The following is a 19,790-nucleotide window of genomic DNA, read 5'->3' as shown; positions in this document are numbered from 1 at the left end:
TTACAGACACTTCAGGTTACAGACTCCGCTAAGCCAGAAATAGTACCTCGGGTTAAGAACTTTGCTTCAGGATGAGAACAGAAATTGTGTGGCGGCAGCGGGAGGCCCCATGAGCTAAAGTGGTACCTCAGGTTAAGAACAGTTTCAGGTTAGGAACGGACCTCCAGAATGAATTAAGTTCTTAACCCGAGGTACCACTGTACAGTACTGCCTTTCTCCCCAGGTGGTTAACCATTTTAAAGAACTAAGACAATATGTAAGATGGCAGGCGGGCGATAGTTTGACTGGAGGAGGACCTGGTGTTTTCTGTGGCACGTAGTACGCTTCTTCATTCAGAAATATTGTGGTGTTTTGTTTTGTTTTTTAACTGTTTCACACACATATATACGGTAAGTTTCATCACTGGCTTTTAACAAGACCAGGCCCCTGTTGACGCTTGGCCTTTGCCTCTTGCACCAGAGAGCCGTGTGAGGGGAAACGGGCTCGCCATGTAACCGCTGCAGGAAGCAGAACGGCCAGGAAAGGAAGGAGCTGTTGCCTCACGTCTCCACTCCAATGGCTGAAAAAGCCCAAGTCCTGCTTGATCTAGTGGAGTTTTTGCCAACCTGGTGCTCTGCAGATGTGCTGGCTGGGGGCTGATGGGAGTTGTAGTCCCATGGATGGATGGATGGCGGTTAACAGATTGAGGTTGAATCCTGACAAGACAGAAGTACTGTTTTTGGGGGACAGGAAGCGGGCGGGTGTGGGGGATTCCCTGGTCCTGAATGGGGTAACCGTGCCCCTGAAGGACCAGGTGTGCAGCCTGGGAGTCATTTTGGACTCGCAGCTGTCCATGGAGGCGCAGGTTAATTCTGTGTCCAGGGCAGCTGTCTACCAGCTCCATCTGGTACGCAGGCTAAGACCCTACCTGCCCGCGGACTGTCTCGCCAGAGTGGTGCATGCTCTGGTTATCTCCCGCTTGGACTACTGCAATGCGCTCTACGTGGGGCTACCTTTGAAGGTGACCCGGAAACTGCAATTAATCCAGAATGCGGCAGCTAGACTGGTGACTGGGAGTGGCCACCAGGACCACATAACACCAGTTCTGAGAGATCTGCATTGGCTCCCAGTATGTTTCCGAGCACAATTCAAAGTGTTGGTGCTGACCTTTAAAGCCCTAAACGGCCTTGGTCCTGTATACCTGAAGGAGCGTTTCCACCCCCATCGTTCAGCCCGGACACTGAGGTCCAGCACTGAGGGCCTTCTGGCGGTTCCCTCATTGCGAGAAGTGAGGTTACAGGGAACCAGACAGAGGGCCTTCTTGGTAGTGGCCCCCACCCTGTGGAACACCCTCCCTTCAGACGTGAAGGAAATAAGCAGCTATCCTATCTTTAAAAGACATCTGAAGGCAGCCCTGTAATTCTGGGACTGTCCCTGGGAAATAGGGACACTGGCTCCCTCCTTGCTGTCTTTCAGCTGGCAACAGGCTTTGGGGAACTGATTGCTTTTAGGTAAAGCAATCTCTCTCTCTCTCTCTCTCTCTCTCTCTTCCTTCCTTCCTTCCTTCCTTCCTTCCTTCCTTCCTTCCTGTTCTGAAGTTTTCACCCTGGGCCAGAAGGGGGGGATACTGTAGATAGTTTTCACTCAGGTCCACATATGCAAATAAGGGATTGAAAGTGACGTTCAGTGATTGGATAGTTACAGAAAGTTGTTACAGTTGCGTTGTAGTGGAGCTCTGTATAAGCAGGCTGGCTGAACCCTTCAGCTCAGTTCTGTTCTGGCCTGTGAATAAACAAGAGCCGTTTGAAGAATCGCTGTGCCGTCTGATATGTTCACCCACAACCTAACCCTTCCTTCCTTCCTTCCTTCCTTGGTTCATTGCAATTGTTTGGAGCACTTGGATCAGCATGGTAACCAAAAACAACGATCACATTTGTCTGTGACCTGCCCTGAGAAGCTTCACCCACAGCTTTCTGCCAATCAGCTTGCAGAAGGCAGAAAAGAAGGTGCTTCTCCTAACCAAGCCAACCTCTCTTCTGACTTCAGCGTGTCAAAAGGGCATTGGCGTTAAGGTTCTGGAGATAGTCAAGCTATTTAAATTGAGTTGATTAATCAGGCAGATGATCAATGGGCTAAAAATCGTTTAATGGGCTGGAACAAAGATTCGGTGGGAAGCTCTGTCGCTGACTGCAAAAGAAACTGAACCAGTAAGGGCAGATTTGACTTCCCACCCTCCATTATGCAACCTTCCGGAGTGTAGTAACAGCACGATGAAGCTGGTGAGACCTAGGAGTTGCTGCTAGGGTGGCCGGATATGGAAGAGGACTCATGCACCTTGCAGAACAAGCTACACTTGCTGAAATCTCCTCTTCTGCAATGCTATTATAGGTGCACGAGGCCAACCGGTGCAGGGATTGCTCCCTATGCTACTGAAAAGCGCACTGTTCAGGCTCATACTTTGTCCAATCCACACTGAAAGCACACAACTTCTGTGGACCCTGAGCACTGTGGTTTGCTAAGCATCCTGAAAACTGTAGCTCTGTGAGGGGGGAATTACAGTTTCCAGGATGCTTGGGGTGGAGGTTATGCCCTTTAAATGTATTTTGTGGCTCTGCCCTCAATCTGTGGGCAAACTTTTTCACGGCATGTAAATATGCACTAACCTTGGGTTACAGACGCTTCAGGTTACAGACGCTTCAGGTTACAGACTCCGCTAACCCAGAAATAGTACCTTGGGTTAAGAACTTTACCTCAGGATGAGAACAGAAATCGCACAGCGGCAGCGGGAGGCCCCATTAGCTAAAGTGGTACCTCAGGTTAAGAACAGTTTCATGTTAAGTACGGACCTCCAGAACGAATTAAGTTCTTAACCTGAGGTACCACTGTATAAGCCTTTAGATAATGCTGTTGCTAAAGGCGCAGGATTGAGGCCTGGTTTTTTTTTTTAAAAGAGAGAATAAGTTGGTAACCTTTATTCCGCGGTGGGTGGTGCTTGCCCTGGGCTTTCTTGCCCTGTGTTGTCCCCACATAAACAGATCAAGGCTTAAGGGTGGAAGGATTGGAAAGAAAACGTTGGCAGATGCATCTTTGCTGCTGAGGACATTCTTTGCTGGATTCCAGCCCCTCCTTCACCTCCCGCAATCTCAGTTGTCAGAATTAGAGAGAACTTCCTCATCACTCTCGATATCGTTCTGACAGTAGCTGCAAGTCTAAAGGTGAAGCTTGCTTCTAACATTTCCCTTTTCGATGATTAGATTAGGTCAAGCATTTATATGCCTAGAAGTGAGATTAGGCAGCAGGCATTATGTGCGTCAGGGTTAGGCAAAATACTATTTATGTGGGCGGGTTCAGATGGAAAAGAGGGCGGGGCCCCTGCGCCTTTAATAGCTGCGCCAAAGAGGAGAATTCAGGCGTGTTTTGCCGTGCCAGCCACATCCTCTGAAATTTTCTACGCAACTATTAAAGGCCGTGTTTCTTTTTCCATCTGGTCTTCCTAAGTACAGTCATACCTCGGGTTACAGACGCTTCAGGTTGCGTCTTTTTGGGTTGCGGATCGCCAAAACCCGGAAGCACCAGAACTGGTTACTTCCGGGTTTCAGCGGTTGCGCATGCGCAGAAGCGCTAAATCGCACTTTGCGCATGCACGGATTAATCCATTTTGCATTACTTCCTACAGGAAAGCGTGCCTTGGTTTTGGAACGCTTTGGTTTTGGGACGGACTTCTGGAACGGATGAAGTTTGAGAACCAAGGTACCACTGTACACCAGGAGTGGTTTCTTTTTATATTCCAATGTATTTCTGAGCAATAAAAAATTCACGTCTGAACTTTTATTCAGAAAGTGTGGCCCAAGTTTGAGAACAGGATACTGGAGTAGTTTGGGCCATTGGCCTGATCCAGCACGACTCTTCTCATGTACTTATGTAACCTATTTGCATATATCCACCAAAAGAAGAATTTTTCCTTCTTAAGGCATGTTGCAATGATTGCCAGCAATATTCCATTGAAAATTGTGCTCCCTGCTGGTCTGCTGTAGCTTTGTGGGATGATTCATTGTTTCCCTGATGTTATTCCACAACACTGGCTACTACTGGACACGATCTGCGAAATACGAGCCGGAGCAGTGGAACAAGGAGCGAGTTCTAATCTCACTGGGGAGTCCGCTTAATGACTTCAAGCAACTTGCTCATTCTCAGCCGACCTCCTAGGGCCTTTTTGTGGGGCTCAAAAGGCATGCCAGCCTGAACTCCTTGCCGGAAAGATGAGTTTAAAATGTGCCGTATTACTATAACTGGTATTATTGTGATTCATGATCCATGTCCCTTAACCTTAGGGAAGGGAGGGGGAGCTGCATCCATGGCTTCTATTTTTAGCACCAGCTGTTGTGAGAGCTTTTATAACATCTGGTTCTCTTTTTAGATACCCAGCAATGCTACTTAACTTTGTTCTTTCACTTGCATATACAGCTGCCTTTTAAATAAGCCCACAAACTTGCATTTTATTTTAAAGCCTGCTAGGAGATTAGAAGTCTGCTAAGAGCAACTGGCAGAATAGGGAGGCGGGTGGCGCTGTGGGTTAAACCACAGAGCCTAGGGCTTGATGATCAGAAGGTTGGCGGTTCGAATCCCCGCAATGGAGTGAGCTCCCGTTGCTCGGTCCCTGCTCCTGCCAACCTAGCAGTTCGAAAGCACGTCAAAGTGCAAGTAGATAAATAGGTACCGCTCCAGCGGGAAGGTAAACAGCATTTCCGTGTGCTGTTCTGGTTCGCCAGAAGCGGCTTAGTCATGCTGGCCACATGACCCGGCAGCTGTACGCTGGTTCCCTCGGCCAATAAAGCGAGATGAGCGCCGCAACCCCAGAGTCGGTCACGACTGGACCTAATGGTCAGGGGTTCCTTTACCCTTTACCTTTAAGAGCAACTGGCAGAGGAGAGACAAGGCTAGTGGCTTGCTAAAAGCAGATGGAATAAAAGGGACAGGCCATTCCAGCCCTTTTCTTCCACCTTCCTTGATCGCCTGCATGTCATTCTCTAGTCACCCACGGCGAGCAGGAGAACGCTTACATTCATCCAAAGCATTTGTTTCGCACTCCCTGTTTCCTGAGGCAATAGTTAGGAATCAGACTGCTTCCCAGCTTCTGTTTCCAAGTGTGGAAAATTGTACTGGTGACTTTTCATATTTTGGGTCAATTATTTATAAACAGAGCAGCAAAGCCTTTGGCTTCAGGCCACCCTCATCCAGAAACGAAGCAAAAGTCCACGTGCAACGGCATTCGTTCACATTCCTAACATGTTGTGTTTGGCTTTCCCAGAGCCCCTCTCCCCTTCTCTCTCTCGCCCCACTGTCAACATTCAGACTGGAAGCTCCTTGAGGGCAGAGCACTATTTGGTGGAGGGGGGGAGAAGGTCCTTAAGTCACTCTTGGCCTCACATCCTGGATTTGGGGAGTTCTCAAGGAAGCTGGCGCGGTGGTAGTTTGCTCAGGGAAACCACATGCTGACTCTGGTCCTGTAGGAACCCTGAGCAAATTCTTCCATTGCCAATCTGTATTGTGGCAATGTTGTTGCAGTAGCCCAACTGCTACAAGATGGAATTTGAAAGCACCAGCGCCCTCTACAGGCCGCACATGCAATGTAATAAAGTGATTTTAAGAAGTTTAGCACTGGGTAGGTAGGGGTGAATCCATCCATTTCCATTTCTCTATTTCTTGCTTTTCCAATCTGATGTTCCGTTATCCACATTGCCACATCCCTTTGCGATTTTATCTTATTTTTAATTGAAAGTCCTCGTGGAACTTATCAGTAGATTCCTGCTAACGCACACATTTCAATGCATTTTTGCATAGCAGGCATGTTTTTGCAAAGCAGTTTTCCATAATGTAATCCGTTTTTGTATGGGACGCAGGTGGCGCTATGGTCTAAACCACAGAGCCCAGGACTTGCCGATCAGAAGGTCGGCAGTTCAAATCCCCGCGACGGGGTGAGCTCCCGTTGCTCGGTCCCAGCTCCTGCCAACCTAGCTGTTCGAAAGCACGTCAAAGTGCAAGTAGATAAATAGGTACCGCTCTGGCGGGAAGGTAAACGGCGTTTCCGTGCGCTGCTCTGGTTTGCCAGAAGCGGCTTAGTCATGCTGGCCACATGACCCGGAAGCTGTACGCCGTCTCCCTCGGCCAATAAAGCAAGATGAGCGCTGCAAACCCAGAGTCATCCACGACTGGACCTAACAGTCAGGGGTCCCTTTACCTTTACCTAATCCATTTTTGTATGTTATTTTCATGCACATGTGCATTTCTATGCATGCTTTACCTGAGTATATGGATTTTTAAAACACATTACTTGGCCGGAGAACTGCATTGCAAAATTCAGAGAAGTGCGAATTTTGAAGGATGGCTGTGTTTTGTTTGGCATATTGTTCCAGAAAGCGTGAACCAGGTAGGTTCACCTTCAAATACAAGTGTATTATTGTTGTGTATAATTTTTATGATATAAATAAATTCTCAGCACCCTCAACAAACTACATTTCCTAGGATCCTTTGGGGGAAAGGCAGGCCTGTTTAAAGGAGAATGATACTGCTTTAGACAGCGTTTCTCAACCTGTGGGTCCCCAGATGTTGTTGGACTACAACTCCCATCATCCCTAGCTAGCAAGGTCAGAGCTCAGGGATGATGGGAGTTGTAGTCCAACAACATCTGGGGACCCACAGGTTGAGAACCGCTGGCTTAAGAGGTGAACAGCAAGATGGCACCCCTCCCACAAATAATAATAATAATAATAATAATAATAATAATAATAATACCCTGGCCATCTGGCTGGGTTGCCCCCGCCACTCTGGGCTGCTTCCCACACATATAAAACCATAACAGAACATCAAACATTAAAAACTTTCCAATACAGGACTTCCTTCAGATGTCTTCTAAATGTTGTGTAGTTCTTTATCTCCTTGATGGGAGTTGAATCCACCACACCTGAGACAGCAGGCCAGTTTAGGGGGTGCCAGGAGAGGGCATGTGCTGCTGCTGCCCCCGAACCTTTGCCACCCGAGGCAGTTACCTCAAACTGCCTAATGGTAGGGCCAGCCATGCTGTATGTGTGCCTCTCCCCTGTGTCACAAAACACACCCACATCTTGTAGAGTCTTTCTTTCTCCGTGAATCCACCTGTACTGTAGGACATGGGAACGTCACACGGATCAGATAAGACTGTACTTTCTGGTTTGACCAGCAGGAGGCACAAGAGCCCCGTGATTTTAAAAAAGCAACAGGTTTGGACTGCTACTGTAGTAAGAGTCCAGCATAAGCTTTGCAGGTGCTTCCAGATACCAACAGAAATTATTTGAAAGAATGATTAAGGCTAACCCAGGCTGCTTCCACATATGGACCTCTTTTTGGCAGCTGAAATGTTGTTCCACGAGCGTAATGTCCCTCTCTACAAGATACACCTGGCTGCTTCCTTATTATTATTATTATTATTTTTAAAAAAGGCTCCTGAATCTGCTTTTAATGGATGCTGCTTTTGTATTTTGCAGTTATTATTTTAACTGTTTTTGCTGTTGATCTGGAGTGCAGATCCTTCCACCCACCACATTCTTCTCATGCAGGTGATATGAAAGGGCAATAATAATAATAATAATAATAATAATAATAATTTATTATTTATACCCCACCCATCTGGCTGGGCTTCCCCAGCCACTCTGGGCGGCTTCCAAAAATATATTAAAATACTGTGATAGATCAAACATTAAAAGCTTCCCTAAACAGGGCTGCCTTCAGATGTCTTCTAAAAGTCTGGTAGTTGTTGTTCTCTTTGGCATCTGGTGGGAGGGCGTTCCACAGGGCGGGCGCCACTACCGAGAAGGCCCTCTGCCTGGTTTCCTGCAACCTCACTTCTCGCAATGAGGGAACCACCAGAAGGCCCTCGGTGCTGGACCTCAGTGTCTGGGCAGAACGATGGGGGAGGAGACGCTCCTTCAGGTATACAGGACCGAGACCGTTTAGGGCTTTAAAGGTCAGCACCAACACTTTAAATTGTGCTCGGAAACGTACTGAGAGCCAATGTAGGTCTTTCAAGACCGGTGTTATGTGGTCCCGGCGGCCGCTCCCAGTCACCAGTCTAGCTGCCGCATACTGGATTAGTTGTAGTTTCCGGGTTACCTTCAAAGGTAGCCCCACATAGAGCGCGTTGCAGTAGTCCAAGCGGGAGATAACCAGAGCATGCACCACTCTGGCGAGGCAGTCCGCAGGCAGACAAAAGGCAACAAAAGGAACATTCTTCAGCAATGGCAATGTGGGATACATTTTCCTGAAACCCTGTCAATCAGGGTAGGCAGTACTGAGCCAGGTGGGCCAATAGTCTGACCGGCTCTGAGATGTCTAGTCCATTGAATTGTACACTTGGAAGGGACCCCAAGGGTCATGTAGTCCAACCACCTGCAAATGCAGAAATATTTTACCCAATGTGGGGCTCAAACCTGCAGCCCTGAGATTAAGTGTCTCATGCTCTTTCTGACTGAGCTATCCCAGGAACGTCCAGATGCAGGGAAGTAATAGTCCCACTCTATTCTGCCTTGGTCTGACCCCACCTGGAGTACTGTGTCCAGTTCTGGGCTCCACAATTTAAGAAGGATATTGACAAGAAGAGAGAGCTAAGTCTTGAAGTTGCCCGTCAAGAGTTGACATCATCTGGTCGCCATTGCTGAACACACCTACGGACTGCTTGGTCACCGTCTCCTCGAAAATGGTGAGGTGTATTCTTTTGTTGTTGTTTAGTCATTTAGTCGTGTCTGACTCTTCGTGACCCCATGGACCAGAGCACGCCAGGCACTTCTGTCTTCCACTACCTCCCGCAGTTTGGTCATAGTTTGGTCATAATTACATAGAAATATTCTTTATTTCTATGTAATTAACAGCAATCATACTTATGTCATCTGTATCTGTATCTAGATAGATACTGTATTTACTCTAACGTAATGCGCACCAGCCTTTATTGTCCATTTGCTCTGAATTTTGCTGGGAGGCTATACAGCAATGTTCAGTGGTACCTCGGGTTAAGAACTTAATACATTCCGGAGGTCCATTCTTAACCTGAAACTGTTCTTAACCTGAGGTACCACTTTAGCTAATGGGGCCTCCCGCTGCCGCCACACAATTTCTGTTCTCATCCTGAAGCAAAGTTCTTAACCTGAGGTATTATTTCTGGGTTGGAGGAGTCTGTAACCTGAAGCGTCTGTAACCCGAGGTACCACTGTACATTCATCTTGCTTCCAGGCTGATTTGCTTGCAGGGTGTTTACACGTCTTCTGGGACGCGGGTGGCGCTGTGGTCTAAACCCCTGGTCCTCTTGGGCTTGCCGATCAGAAGGTCGGTGGTTCAAATCCCCATGACGGGGTGAGCTCCCGTTGCTCCGTCCCAGCTCCTGCCAACCTAGCAGTTCAAAAGCACGCCAGTGCAAGTAGATAAATAGGTACTGCTGTGGCGGCAAGGTAAACGGTGTTTCCGTGCACTCTGGTTTCCATCATGGTGTTCCCTTGTGCCAGAAGCGGTTTAGTCATGCTGGCCACATGACCTGGAAAATCTGTCTGTGGACAAACGCTGGCTCCCTTGGCCTGTAAGCGAGATGAGCGCCGCAATCCCTTTGACTGGCCTTAACTGTCCAGGGGTCCTTTATCTTTTATCTTTACATGTCTTCCTGTTAATCATTCATCAACCCCATACTTTTCAATGCATTTTCCCACATTGTTTTCCTAAGAAGTCTGCTTTTTTTCTTTAAAAAGGTTGGCTTTTTTGGTGTGCTGGGGCAACAAAGTGCTTTAATCCACTCCAATTGCACAAACGTACATTTACTTGAATCCTTCCTACAAAATACTAGCAGTCTGTAGTGATAGAATCATAGAATTGGAACGTACCCTAAGGATAATCTAGTCCAGCTGAGAAGCATCTGAAGTTCTCTCAGTTTCCCACTTCTTTGATCTTCAATTCAGTTATTCGTATTTCTGCCACAATTTGTGATTTTTTTGGGGGGGGGATCCTCATGAAAACTCTCCAGCATTTTGGTGCAAATTTCAGAATTTTTGTACTCCTAACATAATGCATTTTTGTATGTCATTTACACCAATAAATTCATTTTAAAGGCACATTTCCCCCCTCATATGTGCATTTTTGTAAACAGTGGTTCGTTGGAGAACTGTATCACAAAATTCAGATTAGTGTGGATTTTTGCAGGCTGGCCATGTTTCAGTTCTCGTATTATTTCAGAAAAGTATGAGTTTCATAGATTCGGCTTCATAGGAAAACTGAATCTAGCTGATTCTTTTTCACTCACTCCTAGTCTCAAGAAAGGGTTTGCCAGTTTCACTTGTCCCAAGGGAAAGTCTGGAAAACCCCTTCTTTTGGCTTTGCCTTGACGGTTGGCCCGACAAAGCCCCTATTCAAATATAGTATCAAATTTGCTAAAAGGGAATTAGCTAGCAGAAGCTTTGCATTTTGACGGTGAAATTGTGTTCTGTCAATGTGAAAACCACATGCAAATGAGGCAAGTGTCTGGAGCTGAAAGGAATCCATCTCGGTCTGTCTTTTAAAGTCTGGCTCTCCTATATCATGGATGGGATTTATTTATTCTTAAATTTTGTTTATTTCGTTTTCAAAAGTTTACATACTTTACCATCGACAATACCGTTAATTTATCCATTGACCTCCCATCCCCCCTTCCATGGTGTTCTTTGTTTTTTTCCTTTAATGCTCTGTATTTCAACTTAATAATAATAAAATTTTATTTATATCCCCCCCCCCTCTCCAGCCGAAGCCAGGCTCAGAGCGGCTAACAACAATAAAAGTAACACAGCATTCTAAAATCAATTCATTCTAAAATCAATTCAAAATCAAGTTAATGGCAACCATTGGGCTAGAGTTCTGTGAGGGTTACCAAAGGGGGGCATCAGACTGTACCTTGGCCAAAGGCCTGGTGGAACAGCTCTGTCTTTTATCATTATTATTATTATTATTATTTCAACTTACAAAATTCTATATATACATCCTGAGTGATTAGCATTCGTGTCTTTCTGCCGTTGCTCATATTTCAAATCCTGCTTGTGTTTCCATGCAACTATCATAGTTCATTGGATATTCTACAAAAAGCTTCCAACCCTCAATTAATGTTTCGTCATTTTGATCTCTTAATTTTTGCTGTTAGGGTCAGGCGAGGAGTATCCTCTCCTCAGAGGCAAGAAGAACAAACAGTTCGTATCTTATGGCTTTATCTGAAGGAGCGTCTCCACCCCCATCTTTCAGCCCAGACACTGAGGTCCAGTTCCGAGGGCCTTCTGGCGGTTCCCTCACTGCGAGAAGTCAAGTTACAAGGAACCAGGCAGAGGGCCTTCTCGGTAGTGGTGCCCGCCCTGTGGAACGCCCTCCCACCAGATGTCAAAGAGAACAACTACCAGACTTTTAGAAGACATCTGAAGGTAGCCCTGTTTAGGGAAGCTTTTAATGTTTGATGCATTATGGTATTTTAATATTTTGTTGGAAGCTGCCCAGAGTAGCTGGGGAAGCCCAGCTAGATGGGCAGGGTATAAATAATAAATTATTATTTTTATTATTATTATTCACTCATCTGGTTGCAAGACAAAAGATTCATGTCTCCACAGGTAGGAGACGTTGGCTACTCTGAGTCCCTCCTCTTCCGTCTCCCACAACATTCTGGAAACCGACAGGAAGTCACAGGAGCCACATCCTTCCGCATTCTCTACTCTTGAATGTGGAGGGACCAGCGAGCCCTTGGACCAGGAGGGTCTCCCATACTCTGCTCTCTGCTCTCTGACTTCTCCCTCCTTCTCCACTATCTCATAACTAGGCATTTCCTCATTCAGCTGTACATCATCCCTGTCCCCCTTCCCTCCTGAAATTGCTGGAGACAGGGAGGGCAAAACTTCCCACTCCTCCTCCTCTTCTGAGAGGAGCCAGTCAGACCAAGGGCTCATTTCCCTTTCCTCCTGTTCAGTCCAGTCCCTGACAGTTAGCTTTGCTCACTCCACAATTCCATCCATTCTCCCCCCCCCGCCTTATTTTGAATGTGACTTGGGAGAATGTAACCACAGATGAATATTCCTTATGACAGGTTCCCAATTACTGTATACCTGAAGGAGCATCTACCTTCGTCCAACCCGGACACTGAGGTCTCCAATGCTGAGGGCCTTCTGGCAGTTCCGTCGCTGCGAGAAGCGAAGTTACAGGGAATCAGGCAGAGGGCCTTCTCGGTAGTGGCACCCGCCCTGCGGAACGCCCTCCCATCAGGTGTCAAGGAAATAAACAACTTTCTGACATTTAGAAGACATCTGAAGGCAGCCCTGTTTAGGGAAGCTTTTAATGTATTTTAAATCTTTTGTTGGAAGCCGCCCAGAGTGGCTCGGGAAGCCCAGCCAGATGGGTGGGATATAAATAATAAATTTATAATAAATAATAAACAGTCATTTTTTTAAAAAAAACCAACAACATAATTATAATTATGTTGTTGCTGTTGTTTTTAATGGCTGTTTCTTTTAATAGTGTATGAGCGGTGCTTATCTACACTACCTAATATCACACTTAAAATAAACTACTTCCATTGTTGTCAGGGACATTGGAAAGTGCTTTATACTGAGCCACACCATTGGCCCTGCGCTGACTAGAAGTCATGTCACTGCTCAGCAAGTCCGCCTTTCTTAGACTCCAGGCCCTTCAGGTCAACTCAAACATGAACAGCTTTATTTCAGTAGACTCCTACCTCCCACTCAACCCCTACAGGAAGTTCCATCTTCAAATAATTCCCCTTCTCCCAGGAGCTGACTATGTACACAGAAGAGATTTTCCAAGGTTGCCACCTATGACACATGTTCATATAACGCCCTCTCACATCACGGTATGGTAATTAATCCAGAACACATGGGGTTTTCCTAGAGGGAGAAGCAGTTGGGAGCAGGAAGTCTTTCTCAACAGCATTCGAAAATAAAACCGCTGCTATCATAACGCAGTTATGATGCCGCTAGGATATGTGGCTGCATTAGGAATAGCATTTACAGTACTGGTTGCTTTGCCTCAAAATGGATATTGTAGTGTTGGAAAAGTGGCAACTGAATAATCAAGGGGATGTGGCAACTCCACATGTCATGTTATGTCACTGTTCATTTGTATGCCCCAAAGGATCCCAAGGCAGCTGCCAAGAATAAACAGATACATAAGGTAATGGTACCCCTGACTGTTGGGTCCAGTCGCAGATGACTCTGGGGTTGCGGCGCTCATCTTGCTTTATATGCCGAGGGAGCTGCCGTTTGTCTGCAGACAGCTTTCTAGGTCGTGTGGCCAGCATGACTAAGCCACTTCTGGCTAACTAGAGCAGCGCATGGAAACGCTGTTTACCTTCCCGCCGGAGCGGTACCTATTTATCTACTTGCACTTTGACGTGCTTTCGAACTGCTTGGTGGACAGGAGCAGGGACCGAGTAATGGGAGCTCACCCCGTCGCAGGGATTCGAACCGCCGACCTTCTGATCGTCAAGCCCAAGAGGCTCTGTGGTTTAGACCACAGCGCCACCCGCATCCCTAAACACATCCCTAAATACAATCACAGCAATGCAGATGCAAACAAGAATGATGCAGATTCAAAACCTTTCCAGCTCTGAGGGCTTCTGGCGGTTCCCTCACTGCGAGAAGTGTGGTTACAGGGAACCAGACAGAGGGCCTTTTTGGTACTGGCACCCGCCCTGTGGAAAGCCCTCCTGTCACATGTCAAAGGGATAAATAACTATAGAACCTTCAGAAGACATCTGAAGGCAGCCCTGTATAGGGAATTTTTTATTGTTTAATGTTTTATTATGTTTTTATATTTGTTGGGAGCCGCCCAGAGTGACTGGGGCAACCCAGTCAGATGGGCGAGGTAACAACAACAACAACAAATTGTTGTTACAGTGGTACTCGGGTTACAAACACTTCGGGTTACACGCTAACTCGGAAGTAGTTGCTCCGGGTTGCAAACTTTACCCCAGGATGGCAATGGAAATTGCGTGGTGGTGGCACGGCAGCAGTGGGAGGCTCCATTAGCGAAATCGCGCCTCAGGTTAATAATGGTTTCGGGTTAAGAACGGACCTCCGGAACAAATTAAGATCGTAACCCAAGGTACCACTGTATTGTTATTAGGCTCCCAGGCTTTGTGGGTGAGGGGAGGCAACTGGAAATGCTTGTTTGTGGTGGTTCCAGCTGTCTCTCCCCTGTATTAGTGCCTGCCAGACAGCAGCTCCTCCAACTTAGGGATGGGGAGGCAGTGACCTTCCAGACCTCCCAGCATGGCCAACGATCAGGGATGATGGGAGATGTGATCAAACAACATCAGGAGGGCTGCAGATTCTTCGGCCCCTGCTTACACCCATTACACAGAAGGGTGACTGAACTAAGGCATTCAAAAGGGGCATGTTGTGCTGAGAGTTGAGCCAAACCCAGAGGTTACAACATGAATGAATGAATGAATGAATGAATGAATGAATGAATGAATAAAGTCTTTGCAAGAGTCTTTGCAAGAGCCTCTTTGAACTAGCTCAAGCAAGTGGGCTGCTTCAAAGAGCGCTTTTGCACAGAACTTTAACCCTTGTTCCACTGGTGAGCAGGGATTCAAGGCCGCTGCCTTAGCCACATGTCAGGGAACTGCCATCAGGTCAGAGGCGAGAGGGGGAAGGACAGTTGTGTTATAGGGAACCTCCGAAGATCTTGCAAAGCAGCTCCTCCTCTGGCGAGGAGGAAAGCCCCACCTCCAGTAGGGAGGAGGTGGTGGGACAAGAGGATGCAAGGGAGAGCCTCAACGCCAAGGCTGAGCAAGCCGGAGAGGAGGGAAGTACCCCTTTGCCAGCACCCAGTCTGTGCAGTAGGTTTAGGCGCAAGGAAGGGAGGAGAAGGCTGCGGGTCACGCGACTGTTATGCTGGGGGAGGTACAAGGACCACCCACTCCCAGATTCTGCTAGACATGACATGAGCCAGACATGAACTTGTGACGCTCTTCACTGTAAATAGTTTGCACTAATAATAAAGCCTAGAAAAGACAGGTCAGAGTCTTGCCTGTTTGCTCTCGAGCAACCACACCAGCAACTGACACCACATAATCTTGTTTCCTGCTGGGAACAGGATCATACTTCCAATGCAGGATTAAATAATTCCTCCCGCCCATCAGCTGATGGTCAGGTGGACATGGTGGGGAAATGAGAGTAACAGGCCAAATTGGAACCCCCTTGCAGGCTGACACTGGCCAGCAGGCCAGGGGTACCCTACCCCTGGAATATATAACCTATTATTTCAGGCTAAATTATGCATACGAAAATGTGCTCATTAGCAGAAATTCATACCAAAATTCTGACAAAAGTTCATGGGCGGGGGATCACACTGATGTAGAGAACTGAATTGGCCAGGGAAATGGGAAACTAACATTGACAATTCTATCCATCCTGACTCACCAAGGTGCAAGTTGCCCACCAGCTTTTGAAGCGAAAGCCCCCGCTTCTTTTTTTAGTTCAGAAAGTATGACTTTCAAAAAGGTTTCTTTGGCACCTCCCCCATACTCTCTCTCTCCACCCCCCTCTTTTTGTAAGAAACCAGCCGCTAAGAAAAAGACCACACCAAACGGAAACGGATGCCACAAGCTCATAAGCGTACTGAGAAGATAATGAGGAGAGGCCCTTTCTTGGTACCGAAACTGTTTGATCGTTCAGAAGTAGGTGGGGGAAGCTGGTTTCAGAAACCAGTTGAAAAGATAAACCGTTCCTATCTGCCGCACACATCAGAGAAAGGAGGCTATAAGAAGCAAAAGCCCGGCCAAAATGCCAGTAAGATGTCAATGTCAAACCCCTTAGGCCCCAATTCCCAAGCCGATTAGAAAGGTGACATTGTATTTGTCCCAAGTAGCAGAGACACTTGTGTTACTGGTGCAGCTCTTCCCATGCTAGGGGATAAACGTCCCGTATTTTTTGCTCTATAAGACTCACTTTTTCCCTCCTAAAAAGTAAGGGGAGATGTGTGCGTGTCTTATGGAGCGAATGCAGGCTGCACAGCTATCCCAGAAGCCAGAACAGCAAGAGGGATTGCTGCTTTCGCTGCGCAGCGATCCCTCTTGCTGTTCTGGCTTCTGAGATTCAGAATATTTTTTTTCTTGTTTTCCTCCTCCAAAAACTAGGTGCGTCTTGTGGTCTGGTGCGTCTTATAGAGCGAAAAATACAGTAAGCATTCGCTTCAGAACAAGCAAAAATTTCAAATGGAGCCCACCTGTTTCAGTGTTCTTCGGTTCCAAAATTAAGGCAAATGGATATATAGTCATACCTCCGGTTACAGACGCTTCAGGTTGCGCATTTTTGGGTTGCGTACCATGCCGAACCTGGAAGTACCGGAACGGGTTACTTCTGGTTTTCGGTGCTCATGCATGCGCAGAAATGTTAAATCGTGCTTTGCGCGTGCGCATAAGTGCCGAATCGTGACCCGCGCATGCACAGACACGGCGCTGTGGGTTGCGAACTCTGTGGGTTGCAAACGTGCCTCCTGCATGGATCACGTTCACAACCCAAGTGTCCACTGTACAAAATGGCAGGTCGCACACATTCACTGTACATTTAAAGCAGTTGGATTGACTGGATGAGACCAGTAGTGGAGGGGGGGGGTGTCTTGTCATCTGCGCAGCCCAGGACCTCCATGCATGCTCGTGCCATCGGGAGGTGGCAGCAGTTTGACTTCACCCCTGGAGGCACACTCTATTGTCCCTCGAGACAGACAGATGTCAACTATACCACTTTATTTATTTATTTATTTATTTATTTATTTAGACAAAGTAATAATCATAAATAAATAATAAAAGTGTGCACCCCACCACCGAGACCATTCCATTGTAACTATCCAACCTCCCAAAATTTCAACACCTCTTGCGATGGTTTGACCCCTTTCCGTTTTAACAGTACGAATTCTACAAATCTCCCTATCTCCTCGAAATCATTTCTCCTGCATATTCCCCGCCTTACCTTAATGGCGGGACGCAGGTGGCGCTGTGGTGTAAACCACTGAGCCTAGGGCTTGCTGATCGGAAGGTTGGCGGTTCGAATCCCTGCGACGGGGTGAGTTCCGGTTGCTCGGTCCCTGCTCCTGCCAACCTAGCAGTTCGAAAGCATGAAGTACAAGTAGATAAATAGGTACCTTCCAGTGGGAAGGTAAACGGCGTTTCCGTGCGCTGCTCTGGTTCACCAGAAGCGGCTTAGTCATGCTGGTCCCATGACCCAGAAGCTGTACGCCGGCTCCCTTGGCCAATAAAGCGAGATGAGTGCCACAACCCCAGAGTCGGCCATGACTGGACCTAATGTTCAGGGGTCCCTTTACCATTACCTTAATGACACATGTTAATTTATAATTAATAGCCTTATCCCACACCTCATTATACCATTCTTCCATTTTATATTCTGCTCGCCCCTTCCACTTCCTGGCTATAATAACTCGTGCAGCTGTCAATAAATTTGTCAGCAAGTCCTTCATAGCTTGCGAACCTTCCACCCCATCACAAATTGAGAATGATGCTACCTCTGGACTCTCAGTCACCTTTAACCCCGTGATTTCTGCTCTCTCCTTAAACACCCTTTGCCAAAAAGTTGTACATATTTGCACCCCCACCACATGTGAACGTAAGTCCCTGTTTCCTGGCATCCCCTCCAACATAACGCCAAATATTCTTTGTTTATTTGATTTAATCTGACTGGTGTTAAATACCATCTCCAAACTAATTCAACTGGAACCATCTCCAAACTAATTCAACCATACCACTTTAACAGGAACATACAAAACTGCCTTATACTGAATTGGTCCATCTAGCCCAGTGTTGTCTACACGGACCGGCAGTGGTTTTCCAAGATCTCAGGTGGGAAACTCGCCCAGCCCCACCTGAAGATGCCATGGAGTAGACTTGGGGCTCTCTCCATGCAAAACAGAGGCTCTACCACTGAGCCCTTGCCAACAAAGGTCCATATAGTAAAAGCTATGGTTTTCCCAGTAGTGATGTATGGAAGTGAGAGCTGGACCATAAAGAAGGCTGATCGCCAAAGAATTGATGCTTTTGAATTATGGTGTTGGAGGAGACTCTTGAGAGTCCCATGGACTGCAAGAAGATCAAACCTATCCATTCTGAAGGAAATCAGCCCTGAGTGCTCACTGGAAGGACAGATCCTGAAGCTGAGGCTCCAGTACTTTGGCCACCTCATGAGAAGAGAAGACTCCCTGGAAAAGACCCTGATGTTGGGAAAGATTGAGGGCACAAGGAGAAGGGGATGACAGAGGACAAGATGGGTGGACAGTGTTCTCGAAGCTACCAGCATGAGTTTGACCAAACTGCGGGAGGCAGTGGAAGACAGGAGTGCCTGGCGTGCTCTGGTCCAGGGGGTCATGAAGAGTCAGACACGACTAAATGACTAAACAACAACAACCACTGAGCCTACAGCCCTCCACCCAAAGCCAGGATTTCCCTCAAAGAATCCTGGGAACTGTTATTGGTTAAAGGTGGTGGGAACTGTAGCATTGTGAGGTATGTCCTAAAAAGCTCCCAGTGCACCCTGAATGAACTACAGTTCTCAGCATTCTTTTGTGGGAGACAAGGATGTTAAAGTAGCATAAGACTGTTTTGAGTACGTGGTGCGGATACAACCACTTAAGGTCCCGTATATAAATTGCTGAAATACATTTTAAAAAACCAACCGATTTGGCTTCTGCCTGTGCTTTCTATCGAGATTCAGGGCACCAGCAGCCACTACAGGCATCAGGAGCTGAGATGGAGACAGATCAAATGGGTCATGTCCACATTTTTATCTATTAACCTCATTGTCTGCACAGATGAGGCGGAAGAACGGATGCAGAAGGTGAAGAAAACCTCTGCATTGTTCACATCCTGTACGGTTTCTCGTGACGGGATTCACTAAACCCTGACCTATTTATGGGGTGGAAAGATCTAAAATGGCAGCCTGCCAGCAATGTGGAAGCTGGTAGCTGGTATTCCGGAGTTGCCTTTTTAAAACAGCTACAACAGGCAATGGGCAGAGAGAGGCTTCATAGGATGGAGTGTGGCGTCCATCATCTACTGCTTGCATGGGGAGTCTTTGGCCCTTCAGATGTTGCTGAACTACAACTCCCATCAGCCCCATCAAGTGTGCCGAATGGCTGGGGATGATAGGAGTTGTAGTCTAGCAACATCCGGAAGTCCAAAGATTCCCCACACCAGACTTAATAGGTTATAGCAGGAGGGCTGGGAGCTGTTAATTAAAGCTTGGGGAGCAGGGTTTTAGGGGACGGCCATGGGTCTGAAAGCCAGAATTCTGGGCCTCAAGTTTTCTCAGTATATGAGAGTCACCCAAGCAGACATTTTCCACCCCCGCATGACCCTGCTATATCTGCAGCCAACACATTGAAGTGAGATGCCAGCAACACTTGGAAACAGAGGATTCTTAAAACTGTGAACTGTGGTCAGGACTTCTTGCTTCTGAGAAACAAAGACAACATTTATTTTTTTCCTGCTCGTGCGCAGGCAACGAAAACCAAGTGTGGACTGCTCACTGTCACCTCTTTTTCCTTTCTGAGGCTTAGGCTCCATCTGCATCGTACAATTAAAGCAGGATCCTGCCACTGGGTAACAGCCGTGGCTTCCCTCAAGGAATTCTGGGAGCTGCTGTTTGCAAAGGGTGCTGAGAGCTGTTCGGGTGCCTGCATTCCCCTCATGGAGCTACAATTCCCACAGGTCCCTGGGAGAAAGCATTGGTTGTCAAACCATTCTGTAGATATGTGGGGGGGGGGGG

General features: G+C 47.1%; 1 long non-coding RNA gene across 1 annotated transcript; it reads left to right on the top strand.

The window, feature by feature from the left end:
- The first annotated feature begins 8,257 nt into the window (after positions 1-8,257).
- On the top strand, positions 8,258-19,541 carry LOC308470261. The gene is made up of 3 exons (XR_013982313.1): positions 8,258-8,710; positions 15,573-15,667; positions 17,784-19,541. It is a non-coding gene; the product is annotated as an uncharacterized lncRNA (long non-coding RNA).
- The last annotated feature ends 249 nt before the right edge of the window (positions 19,542-19,790 follow it).

This window comes from Podarcis pityusensis (genome assembly GCF_964106645.2).
Source record: "Podarcis pityusensis genome assembly, chromosome: 2".
Classification (NCBI taxonomy): domain Eukaryota; kingdom Metazoa; phylum Chordata; class Lepidosauria; order Squamata; family Lacertidae; genus Podarcis; species Podarcis pityusensis.
The sequence above is the reverse complement of the archived record's forward strand: the minus strand, read 5'-3'. Positions and strand labels throughout refer to the sequence as shown.